Here is a 17,686-nt window from a genome sequence, read left to right on the forward strand (position 1 = left end):
CACGGTGCGGTTGAACATTCTTTTCAAATTATTTTTTGGAAATCACACAATCGAACTAAACGGCAAACATGAAATTATATCTGGAACGCAGATTTTAATTCCAATGTAACCACAGAAAATGTCAGTTGATGCAAAGAGAAGACTGGGATGATTTCGACAGAAGCATGTTTCGGTTCGAGATGTGTAATCATTCCATTGAGTCTGCAGTTATATACGCTCTCCGCAATTCACCCGATCCTGCTGTGTTAATGTAAGCCAGGAACTCCCCCAGTGAAAGGGCACTAAATTGAAACATTGACCGGCACAGCTGCTGCCCCACTTACTGATGGGTTTCCTTTAACATTTAGCATTTGCACCATTCACTGTGACTTTGTACGTTCCATCATTTCAGCTGGAACTGGACTATGGGTCATAATGGACGCAACACAACGTGACTGTGCTCGATATTAACCAATGCAAACACCGAGAAGTTGCCGATCTCACTTCGTTTAATCCTGTAAAATGCGATGTTCAAAGTGTCTGTCACAGCAAGAATCGCTCGCGCCTCAATAATTCCTCGGCAGAATGCAATTATAGAACTTGAAATTAAAAGAGGGAGTTTCGAAAGACAAACAGCCAGATACTCAAATATTCACACCGTAAACGACAGCTCTCATTACTTACCCGGAACACCGAGAATAGCCAGTATCGGGTAGTATATCTTTTCAATCTCATATATGATTCTAACAATCTCATGTACGTTCATCTCCTTGTCACCGCTTATCTTCCAATGGCATCTAGGTAAATACCTTATTTCATTATGGAATAGATGACTGGAAAATGTTCCTTTATTAGAAGGAAAGGGGATGTCCCTGCGGGGCGGTTGTGTGTCGTTAAATCCATGTTGATCAAAGTCGCTGAACAAAGCTCTGGTTGCATAATATTGTGAAGGAAGTACCACGTGGTTATTCACGTCATGCTCCACAACGCTGAACAATTGTTCGGGAACTTCGGAGAAAGCAAATATTCACCGCACAAGTGTTCACCCGCCATCGCGATTCCTGCAAACCTTTCATCTCCCATCCTCAGCCGATTGGGCTTTATATGTCAAAGTTGAATCAAATCCTAAATGTCTAAATGGAGCGTTGCATATCGAACCCTCTACTTTTTGCGTTTGCTTTCGCCATCTATATTTGTACATGAAAAACTTCCCACATTAGTGACAAGAGCCACACCAAGTGTGCGTTCGCTGTGATAATTAAGCTTTAAGAGGTTCCCAGCTCCATCATCAGCGGTTCTTTAAATGCCCGTTCGCTGAATTACCTTGCCTCAAAAATGGCAACTCCTACACCGAGAATCATATACTATTTGGTCTGACCATATTGTTAAAGTTAACGTGATCACCATGGATATTTTGAAATATTTTTTAACACTGACTCACTCACGAGATTATTCCTTTAAGTCGCAGTCTGAAGTGGCTGACAGCCATATTGTCATAGACAGCGTGGAAATAGGCTCTTCGGCCCAACCTGCCCACACCAGCCAACATGTCTCCGCTATATTAGTCCCACCTACCCGCGTGTTGTCCATATCAATCTAAATCTATCCTGTCTACTGTTATATTCCGATCGGCAGAATGAATAACAACTTACATGCAGGTTGCCCGGATCACGAGAGAGAGTTTTATTACCAACATTCCCTGCTTAAATACAACACCACTCCTGGACATATACATGAATATGCATGAATACATTACACTGCTCTCTCTTTTAAAAGTATTACATCTAAGTACACTGTTACACTTTTGTTGTTGTTATACTTGATTTAAACCAGTATTTATGAAATATTAAAAGATAAACATAATATATTTATTTAACATATTTATACATTTTCGCTTTACCTAGACAGTGAGTTGCTTAACAAAAACCTAATCTGACTACTGGTTTACGGATCCTGCCTGATCGTCTAACAGTAACAGGTGTAACAGGTTTAGGTGTTGACTCAACTGTTGGCTTGTTTGGCTCTGTTTTAGTACCCTGACTTTGACCAGAGGGATCTGCTTCTTTGTCTGTACCGACTGAAATTTGTGTTTCAATCACAGTGGTCTCTTCCAACTCACTTTCCGTTAAAGACTCAGGGATTAGGACTTCATGCTACGTTTTTAGTTCGTCTTTGGCTGTAATCATTTGATCAACATGAACACTTTTGATCCTATCTCCAACTTCAATAAGTATCTTTTTGTTCCACACACTTCTACTATTTTCCCAACATCACATTTTTCTCGACTGGACTGGTTGGGAGGACTGAGAGCACAAACCTGCTCATCTAGCTTGAAGTACATCTTCTTTTTGTGGGATCCAATTGGGCAAACACTTAGCAAGCCAACAAGACACATTCTCTGAAAGCCCATTAAAAGCCAAGACAATTGGGCAAACACTTTGCAATCCAACAATACACATTTTCTGAAAGCCCTTTAAAAGCCAAGCCAATTGGGCAACCACTTTGCAAGCCAACAAAACACATTTTCTTAAAGCCATTCAAAAACCAAACCAATTGGGCAAACACTTTGGAAGCCAACAATACACATTTTCTGAAAGCCCTTTAAAAGCCAAGCCGAATGGGCAAACACTTTGCAAGCCAACAAAACACATTTCCTGAAAGCCCTATAAAAGCCATGCCATTTGGACAAACACTTTGCAAACCAACAAAACACATTTTCTGAAAGCCCTTTAAAAGTCAAGCCAATCGGGCAAACACTTCGCAAGCCCAAAAAACACATTCTCTGAAAGTGCTTTAATAGCCAAGCCAATTGGGCTAACACTTTGCAAGCCAACAATATACATTCTCTGAAAGCCCATTAAAAGCCATGCCAATTGGGTAAACACTTTGCAAGCCAACAATACACATTTTCTGAAAGCCCTTTAAAAGTCAAGCCAATTGGGCAACCACAATGCAAGCCATCAAAACACATGTTCTTAAAGTCCTTCAAAAGCCATACCAATTATGCAAACACTTTACAAGCCAACAATACACATTTTCTGAACGCCCATAAAAGCCAAGCCAATTGGGCAAACACTTTGCAAGCCAACAAAACACATTTTCTGAAAGAACTTTAAAAGACAAGCCAATTGGGCATACACTTTGCAAGCCAACAAAACACATTCTCTGAGTGCCCATAAAAGCCTAGCCAATTGGGAAAATTGCCCGCACACTGCGCATTTCAGCACTAGCCCTTGCATTTTCTTCAGCCGAATATTGTGCCCCTGTTTGGTCCAGGTCATCCCACACACACCATGTGGACACCCAATTGAACTCAACAATGAGGATCATCACAGGAACAATCCGCTAAACACCACTCCCCTGGCTCCCTGTCCTATCCAACATAGCCCCTCCACACATCCGGCGAGTAGTCCTCACTCAAAGGATGCTCCAAAAGACCAACAACTCCCCTCACCTGCCAATTCACATGGACATCCTCAACCCACCCACTGCTCGACTTCCATCTAGACGACCAATTTGGAAGAACCCACCACCAGCTGATTTCACCATCCAATCAGCTTGGAAAAAGGAATGGGAGTCCAAGGACATCCCAAATAAACATCTGGTGTCAGACCCCATCCTACCGGTCCCTGGCACCAATCTCCCAAGGAAGCAGGACGACGCTGAATAGATTCAGGACTGGACATGGCCCCTGCTTGGCCAGCCTTCACAAATGGGGCAGCTGTCCAACCCCACGGTGTGCTTGTGGAGAGCAGCAAACAATGCAACACATCATTGAAGCATGCCCTCAGCAAAGACTCAAATGAGGACTTGTCATCCTTCATACAGTAGATCAAGAGGCAACTGCTTGGCTAATGGACTTTGCATTCGCTAAATAAATAAAATTGGGAAAACACTTTGCAAGCCAACATAACACATTCCGTGAAAGCCCTTTAAAAGCCAAGCCAATTGGGCAAACACTTTGCAAGCCAACAAAACACATTTCCTGAAAGCCCATTAAAAGCCAAGCCAATTGGACAATCACTCTGCAAGCCAACAACACACATTCCGTGAAAGCCCTTTAAAACGCAATCCAATTGGGCAAACACTTCCCAAGCCAAAAAAACACATTTCCTGAAAGCCCTTTAAAAGCCATGCCAATTGGGCAAACATTTTGCAAGCCAACACAACATATTTCCTGAAATGCCTTTAAAAGCCAAGCCAATTGGGCAAACACTTTGCAAGCCAACAACATTGATTTTCTGAAATGCCTTTAAAAACCAATCCAACTGGTCAAACTATTTGCAAGCCAACTTACCACATTTTCTGAAAGCCCTTTAATAGCCAAGCCAATTGTGCAAACATTTTGCAAGCCAACAAAACACATTTCCTGAAATGCCTTTAAAAGCCAAGCCAATTGGGAAAACTCGTTGCAAGCCAACTTAACACATTTTCTGAAAGCCATTTAAAAGCCAAGCCAATTGGGCAAACACTTGGCAAGCCAACAATACATATTTTCTGAAAGCCTTTTAAAAGGCACGCCAATTGGGCAAACCCTTAGACAGCCAACAACACTGATTTTCTGAAATGCCTTTAAAAGCCAAGCCAATTGGTCAAACTATTTGCAAGTCAACTTAACACATTTTATGAAATCCCTTTTTAGCCAAGCCAATTTGGTAAACATAGAATCATAGAAACATTGGAAATTATTGCTGGTGTAGGCTATTCGCACCTTCGATCCTGCTCAGCCATTCAATATGCTCATGGCTGATCATCCAACTCAGCATCCTATACCTATCTTCTCTCCATATCCCCCGATCCCTTTAGCCACAAGGGCCACATCTATCTCCCTCTTAAATATAGCCAAGGAACTGGCCTCAACTTATTTCTGTGGAAGAGAATTCCACAGATTCACCAATCTGCTTGAAATTTTTTTTTATCATCTCGGTCCTAAAAGACTTCCCCAACATTGGGAACAATCATCTTGCATCTAGACTGTCCAACCCCTTAAGAATTTTGTAAGTTTCGGCTAGATCCCCCCCTCAATTTTCTAAATTCTAGCGAATACATGCCGAGTCTATCCAGTCTTTCTTCATATGAAAGTCCTGCCATCCCAGGAATCAGTCTGGTGAACATTCTCTGTACTCCCTCTGTGGCAAGGATGTATTTTCTCAGATTAGGAGACCAAAACTGTACGCAATACTGTAGGTGTGGTCTCACCAAGACCCTGTAAATCTGCCGTAGAACCTCCCTGCTCCTATTATCAAATCCTTTAGCTATGAATGCGAACATACCATTCGATTGTCTTCACTGCCTGCTGCACCTGCATGTCTACTTTCAATGAGTGGTGTACCATGACACCCAGGTCTCGTTGCATCTCTCCTTTTCCTAATCGCCCACCATTCACCATCCTGTCTGCCAGCCGGTTCTCTATCCACATCAATATGGAACCCCCAATACCGTGTGCTTTAAATTTGCGTACTAATCTCTTATGTGGGATCTTGTCGAAAGCTTTCTGAAATTCCAGATATAACACATCCACTGGTTCTCCTTTATCCACTCTACTGGATACATCCTCGAAAAAATACTATAAGATTCGTCAGACAGAATTTACCTTTCATAAATCCATGCTGACTGTGTCCAATTATTTCACCACTTTCATATAACCATGTAACAATTACAGCACGGAAACAGGCCATCTCGGCCCTCCAAGTCCGTGCCGAACAACTTTCCCCCCTTATTCCCACCTGCCTGCACTCATACCAAATGTGCTGCTATCCCATCTTCAATAACCGACTCTAGCATTTCCCCCACTACCGATGTTAGACGAACTGGTCTGTAATTCCCCGTTTTATCTCTGCCTCACTTTTTAAAACGTGGGATTAGATTAGCTACCTTCAAATCCTCACGAACTACTCCAGAATCTAAAGTATTTTGAAAAATTATCACTAATGCATCCACTATTTCTGGGGCTACTTCCTTAATCACTCTGGTGTGCAGCCTATCTGGCCCCGGGCATTCGTCTGCCTTTAATCCATTCAATTTACCTAACACCACATCCCGACTAACCTGTATTTCACTCAGTTGCTCCATATCGTTTGACCCCTGGTCCCCTGCTATTTCGGGATGACTATTTATGTCTTCCTTAGTGAAGACTGAATCAAAGAAGATATTCAATTGGTCTGCCATGTCCTTGCTCCCCATGATCAATTCACCTGTTTCTGACTGCAAGAGACCTACATTTGTTTTATCTAATCTTTTTCTCTTCACATATCTATAAAAGCTTTAGCAGTCAATTTTTATGTTCCCTGCCAGTTTTCTTCCATAATCTATTTCCCTTTCCTAATTAAGCCCTTTGTCCTCTCCTGCTGGACTCTGAATTTCTCCATGTCCTCTGGTAGGCTGCTTGTTCTGGCTAATTTTATGCTCCATCTTTTGTTTTCATACTATCCCTGATTTCCCTTGTTATCCACAGATGCACTGCCTTCCCTGATTTTTTCGTTTGCCAAACTGGGATGAACAATTGTTGTACTTCATCCATGCAGGCTTTAAATTCATTTCATTACATATCCATCGTAAACACTTTAAGAATCCATTGGCAGTCTATCTTGGCCAATTCACGTATCCTACCCTCAAAGTTACCTTTCTTTCATTTCAGAACCTTTGTTTCTGTATTAACTGTGTCACTTTCCATCCCAATGAAGAACTCAACCATATTATGCTCACTCTTGCCCAAGGGGCTGCGAACTAACCTTTCCACAATACTCAATACCCCGTCTAGAATAGACTGATCTCTCGTTGGTTCATCTTGGTACATGTTGGTTTAGAAAATTATACCGCATACTTTCCAAGAAATCTTCTTCCTCAGCATCCCTGCCAATTTGATTCTCCCAATCTACAGTGGCTTGCAAAAGTATTCATACCTCTTGAACTTTTCTAGATGTTGTCACGTTACAACCACAAACGTTAATGTATTTTATTGGGATTTTATGTGATAGACCAACACAAAGTGGCGCATAATTGTGAAGTGGAAGGAAAATGATACATGGTTTTCAAATTTTTTTACAAATAAAAAACTGAAAAGTGTGGCATGCAAAAGTATTCAGCCCCCTTTACTCTGATACCCCTAAATAAAATCCAGAGCAACCAATTGCCTTCAGAAGTCACCTAATTAGTAAATATATCCCACTTGTGTGTAATCTAATCTCAGTATAAATACAGCTGTTCTGTGAAGGCCTCAGAGGTTTGTTAGATAATATTAGTGAACAAACAGCATCATGAAGCCCAAGGAACACACCAGACAAGTCAGGGATAAAGTTGTGGAGAAGTTTAAAGCAGGGTTAGGTTATAAAAAAATATCCCAAGCTTTGAACATCTCACGGAGCACTGATCAATCCATCATCCGAAAATGGAAAGAGTATGGCACAACTGCTAACCTAACAAGACATGGTCGTCCACCTAAACTGACAGGCCGGTCAAGGAGAGCATTGATCAGAGAAGCAATCAATCAATCAATCAATCAATCAACCTTTATTGTCATCTTGCAAGCAACAGTTGTACAGTGCAAAATGAAAAGACGTTTCCCAGGGAATAGCGGAGCATCGCACATGCAATTTAAAACATTTCACACATTCGGACACAAGAGGAGAAAGAAAAAAAGGAAATAAACAGAGAATCAGAGACGGGGGGTTTCTTAAATGTGCATATTTTAATGCTAGGAGCATTGTAAGAACGGTGGATGAGCTTAGAGTCTGGATAGACACCTGGAAGTATGATGTTGTGGCGATCAGTGAAACATGGTTGCAGGAGGGCTGTGATTGGAAACTAAATATTCGAGGATTTCGTTGCTTCAGGTGTGATAGAATTGGAGGGGCAAGAGGTGGAGGTGTTGCATTGCTAGTCAGGGAATATATTACAGCCGTGCTTTGGCAGGATAGATTGGAGGGCTCATCTAGGGAGGCGATTTGGGTGGAACTGAGAAGTGGGGAAGGTGTATCAACACTTATAGGGGTGTATTATAGACCGCCAAATGGGGAACGAGAATTGGAAGAGCAAATATGTAACGAGATCGCAGATATTAGTAGTAAGCACAAGGCAGTGATTGTGGGAGATTTCAACTTTCCACACATAGACTGGGAACACATTCTGTAAATGGGCTGGATGGTTTGGAGTTTGTAAAATGTGTGCAGGATAGTTTTTTGCAGCAATACATAGATGTACCTATTAGAGGAGGGGCAGTGCTGGACCTCCTGTTAGGAAATGAGACGGGACAGGTGGCGGAGTTATGCGTTGGGGAGCACTTCGGGTCCAGTGATCACAATACCATTAGTTTCAATATAATTATGGAGAGGGTCAGAACTGGAGCTAGGGTTGAGATTATTGATTGGAGAAAGGCTAACTTTGATGAGATGCGAGATGATTTAAAAGGAGTGAACTGGCACATTTTGTTTTATGGGAAAGATGTAGAAGAGAAATGGAGGACATTTAAAGGGGAAATTTTAAGAGTACAGAATCTTTATGTTCCTGTTCGGTTGAAATGAAACAGAAAAAATTGGAAAGAGCCCTGGTTTTCAAGGGAAATTGGACATCTTGTTCGGAAAAAGAGGGAGATCTACAATAATTATAGGCAGCATGAAGTAAATGAGGTGCTTGAGGAGTATAAGGAATGTAAAAATAATCTTAAGAAAGAAATTAGAAAAGCTAAAAGAAGATATGAGGTTGCTTTGGCAAATAAGGTGAAAGTAAATCCAAAGGGTTTCTACAGCTATATTAATAGCAAACGGATAACGAGGGATAAAATTGGTCCATTGCAGAGACAGAGTGGACAGCTATCTTCAGAGCGAAAAGAGATGGGGGAGATATTGAACAATTTATTTTCTTCAGTATTCACCAAGGAGAAGGATATTGAATTATGTGAGGTAAAGGAAACTAGTAGAGTAGCTATGGATACTGTGAGGTTCAAAGTAAAAGAAGTACTGACACTTTTGAAAAATATAAAATTCGATAAGTCTCCAGGTCCTGACAGGATGTTCCCTAGGACATTGAGGGAAGTTAGTGTAGAAATAGCCTGGGCTATGACAGAAATATTTCAAATGTCATTAGGAACGGGAATAGTCCCCGAGGATTGGCGTACTGCGCATGTTGTTCCATTGTTTAAAAAGGGTTCTAAGAGTAAACCTAGCAATTATAGACCTGTTAGTTTGACTTCAGTGGTGGGAAAATTAATGGAAAAGATACTTAGAAATAATATATATAAGCATCTGGATAAACAGGGTCTGATTAGGAACAGTCAACATGGATTTGTGCCTGGAAGGTCATGTTTGACTAATCCTCTTGAATTTTTTGAAGAGGTTACTAGGGAAATTGACCAGGGTAAAGCAGTGGATGTTGTCTATATGGACTTTAGTAAGGCCTTTGACAATGTTCCTCATGGAAGGTTGGTTAAGAAGGTTCAACTGTTGGGTATAAATGCAGGAATAGCAAGATGGATTCAACAGTAGCTGAATGGGAGAAGCCAGAGTGTAATGGTGGATGGCTGTTTGTCGGGTTGGAGGCAGGTGACTAGTGGGGTGCCTCAGGGATCTGTGTTGGGTCCTTTGTTGTTTGTCATGTACATCAATGATCTGGATGAAGGTGTGGTAAATTGGATTAGTAAGTATGCAGATGCTACCAAGATAGCGGGTGTTGTGGATAATGAAGAGGATTTCCAAAGTCTACAGAGTGATTTAGGCCATTTGGAAAAATGGGCTGAAAGATGGCAGATGGAGTTTATTGCTGATAAATATGAGGTGCTACACCTTGGCAGGACAAATCAAAATAGGACGTACATGGTAAATGGTAGGGAATTGAATAATACAGTTGAACAGAGGGATCTGGGAATAACCGTGCATAGTTCCTTGAAGGGGGGATCTCATATAGATAGGGTGGTAAAGAAAGCTTTTGGTATGCTAGCCTTTATAAATCAGAGCATTGAGTATAGAAGCTGGGATGTAATGTTAAAATTGTACAAGGCATTGGTGAGACCAAATCTGGAGTATGGTGTACAATTTTGGTCGCCCAATTATAGGAAGGCTGTCAACAAAATAGAGAGAATACAGAGGAGATTTACTAGAAAGTTGCCTGGGTTTCAACAACTAAGTTACAGAGATAGGTTGAATAAGTTAGGTCTTTATTCTCTGGAGCGCAGAAGGATAAGGGGGGACTTGATAGAGGTCTTTAAAATGATGAGAGGGATAGACAGAGTTGATGTGGACAAGCTTTTTCCTTTGAGAATAGGGAAGATTCAAATAAGAGGACATGACTTCAGAATTAAAGGACAGAAGTTTAGGGGTAACATGAGGGGGAACTTCTTTACTCAGAGAGTGGTAGCGGTGTGGAATGAGCTTCCAGTGGAAGTGGTGGAGGCAGGTTCGTTGGTATAATTAAAAAATAAATTGGATAGGCATATGGATGAGAAGGGAATGGAGGGTTATGGTATGAGTGCAGGCAGGTGGGACTAAGGGTAAAAAAGTTGTTCGGCATGGACTTGTAGGGCCGAGATGGCCTGTTTCCGTGCTGTAATTGTTTTATGGTTTTATGGTTATATGGTAATAACACTAAAAACAATCCAGTCCCTGATGGAACAGTATAAATATTTAAAAGCAGGTAAAACAACAACGTTAAAATACTGTAAAACCAATCATTAAAATGTCCGGGGCAGCTGATTTGAGTTGCCAGTGCCAGTTATTAAAGTGGCCAGTGCCAGTTATTAAAGTGTCCGTGCCAAGCCTCGGAATCCGGTGGCTGTGAGTACAAAGTTACTGTTTAGCAGCATCACAGCCTGTGGCAGGAAGCTGTTTAGCAGTCTTGTAGTCCGGGCTTTGATGCTGCGATATCTCTTGCCTGATGGCAGGAGATCCAGGTGTATGTGGAGGGGGTGCAGTTTGTCCTTCGCAATTCTCTGAGCTTTTTTCAGACAGCGGCTCTGGAACAGTTCTTGTACCGAGGGTAGGGAGACGCCAATGATCCTCTCTGCTCCCCTCACTACCCTCTGCAGAGCCTTCCTGTCCGAGCAGTTGCAGGTGGAGTACCACGTATTTGTGCAGTACGTGAGTACAGACTCCACCGTACCCCTGTAGAAAGTCCCGAGGATGTTGGTGGGGAGTGAGGCCTGTTTTAGTTTCCTCAGGAAGTGCAGTCGCTGATGGGCCCGTTTGACGATCCCAGTGGTGTTCCTGGACCAGGTGAGACTGTCTGTGATTTGCACACCGAGGATCTTTATGCTCTCCACTCTCTCCAGTATGGTGCCACTGATGTTGAGCGGTGTAGGTAAGAGGCCCATGGTAACTCTGGAGGAGCTGCAGAGATCCACAGCTCAGGTGGGATAATCTGTCCACAGGACAACTATTAGTCGTGCACTCCACAAATCGGGCCTTTATGGAAGAGTGGCAAGAAGAAAGCCATTGTTGAAAAAAAGCAATAAGATGTCCCGTTTGCAGTTTGCCACAAGCCATGTGGGGGACACAGGTAACACGTGGAGGACGGTGCTCTGGTCAGATGAGAGCAAAATTGAAGTGTTTGGCCAAAATGCAAAACGCTATATGTGGCGGAAAACTAACACTGCACATCACCCTGAACACACCATCCCCACTGTGAAACATGGTGGTGGCAGCATCATGCTGTGGGGATGCTTTTATTCAGCAGGGACACGGAAGCTTGTCAGAGTTGATGGGCAGATGGATGGAGCCAAATACTGGGCAATCTTGGAAGAAAACCTGTTAGAGTCAGCAAACGACTTGAGTCTGGGGCGGAGGTTCACCTTCCAGCAGGACAACGACCCTAAACATACAGCCATAGCTACAATGGAATGGTTTAGACCAAAGCATATTCATGTGTTAGAATGGCCCAGTCAATGTCCAGACCTAAATCCAATTGAGAATCTCTGGCAAGACTTGAAAATTGCTGTTCACAGACGCTATCCATCCAATCTGACTGAGCTTGAGCTATTTTGCAAAGAAGAATGGGAAAAAATGACAGTCTCTAGATGTGCAAAGCTGGTAGAGACATACCCCCAAAAGGTGGTTCTACAAAGTATTGACTCAGGGGGGCTGAATACTTTTGCACGCCACACTTTTCAGTTTTTTATTTGTAAAAAAATTTGAAAGCCATGTATCATTTTCCTTCCACTTCACAATTATGCATCACTTTGTGTTGGTCTATCACATAAAATCCCAATAAAATACATTTACGTTTGTGGTTGTAACGTGACAAAATGTGGAAAATGTCAAGGGGTATGAAAACTTTTGCAAGCCACTGTATATGTAGATTGAAGTCACCCATTATAACTGTTTTACTTTTGTGCACGTATTTCTAATTTGCGGTTTGATGCCATCCTCAACTCCACTACTGCTGTTAGGTTGCCTGTACACAACTCCCACTAGCGGTTTCTGCCCCTTAATGTTTCGCAGCTTTACCTATATCGATTCCACATCCTCCAAGCGAATGTCCTTCCTTTCTATTGCGTTAATGTCCTCTGTACCAGCAACGCTACCCCACCTCCGTTTCCTTTCTGTCTATCCCTCCTGAATATGGAATATCCATGGATGTTCCCCTGCCAGCCTTGGTCCCAGCAAACATTTTGCAAGCCAACACAATACATTTTCTGAAAGCCCTTTAGAAATCAAGCCAATTGGGCAAACACTTTGCAAGCCCACAAAACACATTCACTGAATGTCCTTTAAAAGCCAAGCCAATTGGGCAAACATTTTGCAAGCCAACAAAACCCATTTTCTGAAAGCCATTTAAAAGCCAATCCAATTGGGCAAACACTTTGCAAGCCAACAAAATACTTTCTATGAAATTCCTTTAAAAGCCAAGCCAATTGGGCAAACACTTTGCAAGCCAACAACACACAGTATCTGAAAGCTCAGGGATGTCACTGAACGGCTGCAGAACACTCTGGAGAGGGAGGGTGAACAGGCAGTTGTCGTGGTGCACATTGGCACCAACGATATAGGTAAAGAAAGGGATGAATTTACACGGTGAATTTAGGAAGCTAGGACATAAATTTAAAAGTAGGACCTCAAAGGTAATAATCTCTGGATTACTACCAGTTCCACGGGCTAGTCAGAGTAGAAATAGGAGGATATTGCAGATGAATACGTGGCTTGAAAAATGGTGCAAGGGGGAGGGATTCAAATGTCTATGGCATTGGAACCAGTTCTGGGGGAGGTGGGACCAGTACAAACAGGACGGTCTACTCCTGGGCTGGAATGGAACCAATGTCCTTGGGAGAGTGTTTGCTAGTGATGTCGGGGAGGATTTAAATAATGTGGTGGGGGGATGGGTGCAAGAGCAGAGAGACAGAGGGGAGCAAAATACCGGTAGAAGCAATAGGTAGCAAGGTGAAGAGTAAAAGTGGCAGGCAGACAAATCCAGGGCAAAAATCGAAAAGGGCCACTTTTCACCATAATTGTATAAGGGGTAAGCGTGTTGTAAAAACAAGCCTGGAGGCTTTGTATCTAAATGCAAGGAGCATTCGTGATAAGGAGGATGATTTGAATGTACAGATAGTTATTAATGAATATGATATAGTTGGGATAACGGAGACATGGCTCGAGGGTGACCAAGGCTGGGAGCTGAACATCCATGGATATTCAATATTCAGGAGGGTTAGACAGAAAGGAAAAGGAGGCGGGGTAGCTTTGCTTGTTAGAGAGGAGATTAACGAAATAGAAAGGAAGGACATTAGCTTGGAGGTTGTGGAGTGTTTAGAGCTGTGAAACACTAAGGTGCGGAAAACGCTAGTGGGTGTTGTGTACAGGCCACTTAACAGTAGTAGTGGAGTTGGGGTTGGCATCAAACAGGAAATTAGAAATGCGTGCAACAAAGGTAAACAGTTATAATGGGTGACTTCAATCTACTATAGATTGGGTGAATCAAACTGGCAAGGGTGCTGAGGATGATGATTTATTGGAATGTATGCGGGATAGTTTTCTAAACCAACATGTAGAGGAACCAACGAGAGAGCAGGCTATTCTAGGCTGGGTATTGAATAATTAGTGAGGGTTTGTTAGCAGCCTTGTTGTGCGTGGCCCCTTGGGCAAGAGTGACCATAATATGGTTGAGTTCTTCATTAGGATGGAGAGTGACATTGTTAATTCAGAAACAAGCGTCCTGTACTTAAAGAAAGGTGACTTTGAGGGTATGAGACGTGAATTGGCCAAGATATACTGGCAATTAATTCATAAGGGTTGACGGTGGATTTGCAATGGAAGGCATTTAAAAACTGCATGGATGAACTACAACAATTGTTCATCCCAGTTTGGCAAAATAATAAATCAGGGAAAGTATAGCACCCATGGATAACAAGGGAAATCAGGGATAGTATCAAAACAAAAGATGAAGCGTACAAATTAGCCAGAAAAAGCAGCCTAACAGAGGACTGGGAGTAATTCAGAGCCCAGCAGAGGAGGACAAAAGGCTTAATTAGGAAAGGGAAAATAGATTATGAAAGAAAACTGGCAGGGAACATAAAAACTAACTGCCAATTTATTTATAGATATGTGAAGAGGAAAAGATTAGTTAAAACAAATGTAGGTCCCTTGCAGTCAGAAACAGGTGTATAGATCATGGGGAACAAGGACATGGCAGACCAATTGAATACCTACTTTGGTTCTGTCTTCACTAAGGAAGACATAAAGAATCTGCCGGAAATAGCAAGGGACCGGGGGTTAAATGAGATGGAGGTACTGAGTGAAATCCAGGTTAGCCAGGAAGTGGTGTTAGGTAGATTGAATGGATTAAAGGGCGAGTATTCCCCAGGGCCAGATAAGTTGTATCCCTGAGTACTTAAAGAAGTAGCCGCAGAAATAGTGGATGCATTAGTGATCATTTTTCAAAACTCTTTAGATTCTGGAGTAGTTCCTGTGGACTGGAGGGAAGCTAATGTAACCCCACTTTTTAAAAAGGGAGGGAGAGAGAAAACGGGGCATTACAGACCAGTTAGTCTAACATCGGTGGTGGGGGAAATTCTGGGGTCAGTTATTAAAGATGGGATAGCAGCACATTTGGAAAGTGGTGAATTCATTGGACAAAATCAGCATGGATTTATGAAAGGTAAATCATGTCTCACGAATCTTATAGAATTTTTCGAGGATGTAACTAATAAAGTGGCCTAGATTAAGTGGGAGCCGTTGGGTCCCATGTTCACACGGGAGGGCTGGTCCCCGACGCAATATTCCACCTCTCCACCAATTCCAATATTGGTGGCCAGTCGGGAAGGGGGGGGGGGATTTCTGGAGCGCTGGTATGGGTGTTGTTGGCTGCAGGGCTACTGGTCTCCAGAGGGTTATTGTGGACATTATGGGCCAAATGGATTCTTGGGGTGGCAGCTCAGTCCCTCACGTCTGATGTGCTGGCAGCTCACTCACGGGTGGTGGGCTGGCAGTTGACTCACGGCTATTCCTTGAAATTCCATTTCTGGAGCGCTGGTATGGGTGGTGTTGGCTGCAGGGCTACTGGTCTCCAGAGGGTTATTGTGGACATTATGGGCCAAATGGATTCTTGGGGTGGCAGCTCAGTCCCTCACGTCTGATGTGCTGGCAGCTCACTCACGGGTGGTGGGCTGGCAGTTGACTCACGGCTATTCCTTGAAATTCCATTTCAAGCAGAGTGCAAGGCCACCAAATTCAAATCAAATTTCCTACCACTTCAAGCAGGGTGCAAGGCCACCAAATTCAGGTTCAGTTTCTTACCACTTCAAGCAGGTTTCAAGGCCACCGAATTCAAGTGCAGTTTCCAACCCTTCAAGCAGGGTGCAAGGCCACCAAATTCAAGTGCAGTTTCATACCATGTCAAGGAGGGTGCAAGGCCACCAAATTCAAATGCAGTTTCATACCATTTCATGCAGGGTGCAACGACACCGCATTCAAATGTAGTTTCATACCATTTCATGCAGGGTGCAAGCCCACCACTCTCAAATGCAGTTTCATACTATTTCAAGCAGGGTGAAACCACCATAAAACCACACAAAACACCACACTCACAGTTGAGTATACATTCTGTGTGTTCAGTTGATTCACAGCTCAGACAGAGTCGTGACCTCTCCCTCCCCCATCATGCAGAGACTGAGCCACACCCACACTTCCGGGTTTTATAATCCCTCCCCCCCCCCACCGGAAAAGGTGTGGCCTTCATGGCGTGATTGACAGGAGAGATTCTCAACATTTTTTTAACACTAATAACACTTTTGTTTTTCATTGATGGGAAGAATCCTCTGCACCTGATGAGCGGAGGGGAACTGAGTAAGATGGCCAAAAAACACAGCCGTAAGTGGTGGCGTTTTATCTAAAATCAATATAGTGCAAACAGGAAGTTGTCAAGTTTAGACAAACAACCATTTGCAGGCAGTGCCTTTTCACTTCAACCCAAACCTCCCAAACAACCATTGGTAGGCAGTGCCATTTCACGTCAACCCAAACCCCCCAAACAGCCATTTGCAGGCAGTGCCTTTTTACTTCAACCCAAACCCCACAAACAACCATTTGCAGGCCGTGCCTTTTTACTCCAAACCAACCATATTTTCATATTCAAACCACATTAAGGGCACTCACATGTGTTCAGTGTTATTCAGAGCTCAGAGAGACGTGACCCTCTGGCTTGCTCCATCTTGCAGAGACTTTGAGGCACACCACTTCCTGGTTTTATAGTCGCTCCCCCTCCCTCCAGCAGGGGCAGCAGAGAGAATGGCAAATTGTTTAAAAACATTAATATCTCTCTGATTTTTCATCGATGGGAAAAATCCTCAGGACCAGGAAGGGGGAGTGGGGTTCTGAGCGAGGTGGCCAAAAATGACGGCCGTTGGTGGCGGCATTCGCTTGGAAATCACAGCACAGCGAGCCAATAGCGGTAAAAATCAGACTTTTAGTAATATAGATAAGGGAGAACCAGTGGATGTGTTATATCTGGACTTTCAGAAGGCTTTCGACAATGTCCCTCATAAGAGATTAGTATGCTAACTTAAAGCACACGGTATTGGGGGTTCAGTATTGAGGTGGATAGAGAACTGGCTGGCAGACAGGAAGCAAAGAGTAGGAGTAAACGGGTCCTTTTCAGAATGTCAGGCAGTGACTAGTACGGTACCGCAAGCCTCAGTGCTGGGACCGCAGCTATTTACAATATATATCAATGATCTGGGTGAGGGAATTGAATGCAACATCTCCAAGTTTTCGGATCACACAACGCTGGGGGGGGGGGGGGCAGTGTTATCTGTGAGGAGGATGATAGCAGGCTGTATATGTTGGGTGAGTGGGCAAATGCATTGCAGATGCAGTATAATGTGAATAAATGTGAGGTTATCCACTTTGGAGGCAAAAACAGGAAAGCCGACAATTATCTGAATGGTGGCCGATTAGGAAAATGAGAGATACAACGAGACCTGGGTGTCATTTTATACCAGTCATTGAAAGTAGTCATGCAGGTGCAGCAGGCAGTGAAGAAAGCAAATGGTATGTTAGCATTCATAGCAAAAGGATTTGTGTATAAGAGCAGGGTGATTCTACTGCAGTTGTACAGGGTCTTGGTGAGACCACACCTGGAGTATTGCGTACAGTTTTGGTCTCCTAATCTGAGAAAATACATTCTTGCCGTAGAGGGAGTACAGAGAAGGTTCACCAGACTGATTCCTGGGATGGCAGGACTTTCATATGAAGAAAGACTGGATAGACTCGGCTTGTACACGCTAGAATTT

This window comes from Amblyraja radiata, unplaced genomic scaffold, assembly GCF_010909765.2.
Source record: "Amblyraja radiata isolate CabotCenter1 unplaced genomic scaffold, sAmbRad1.1.pri S89, whole genome shotgun sequence".
In the NCBI taxonomy this organism is placed as follows: Eukaryota; Metazoa; Chordata; class Chondrichthyes; order Rajiformes; family Rajidae; genus Amblyraja; species Amblyraja radiata.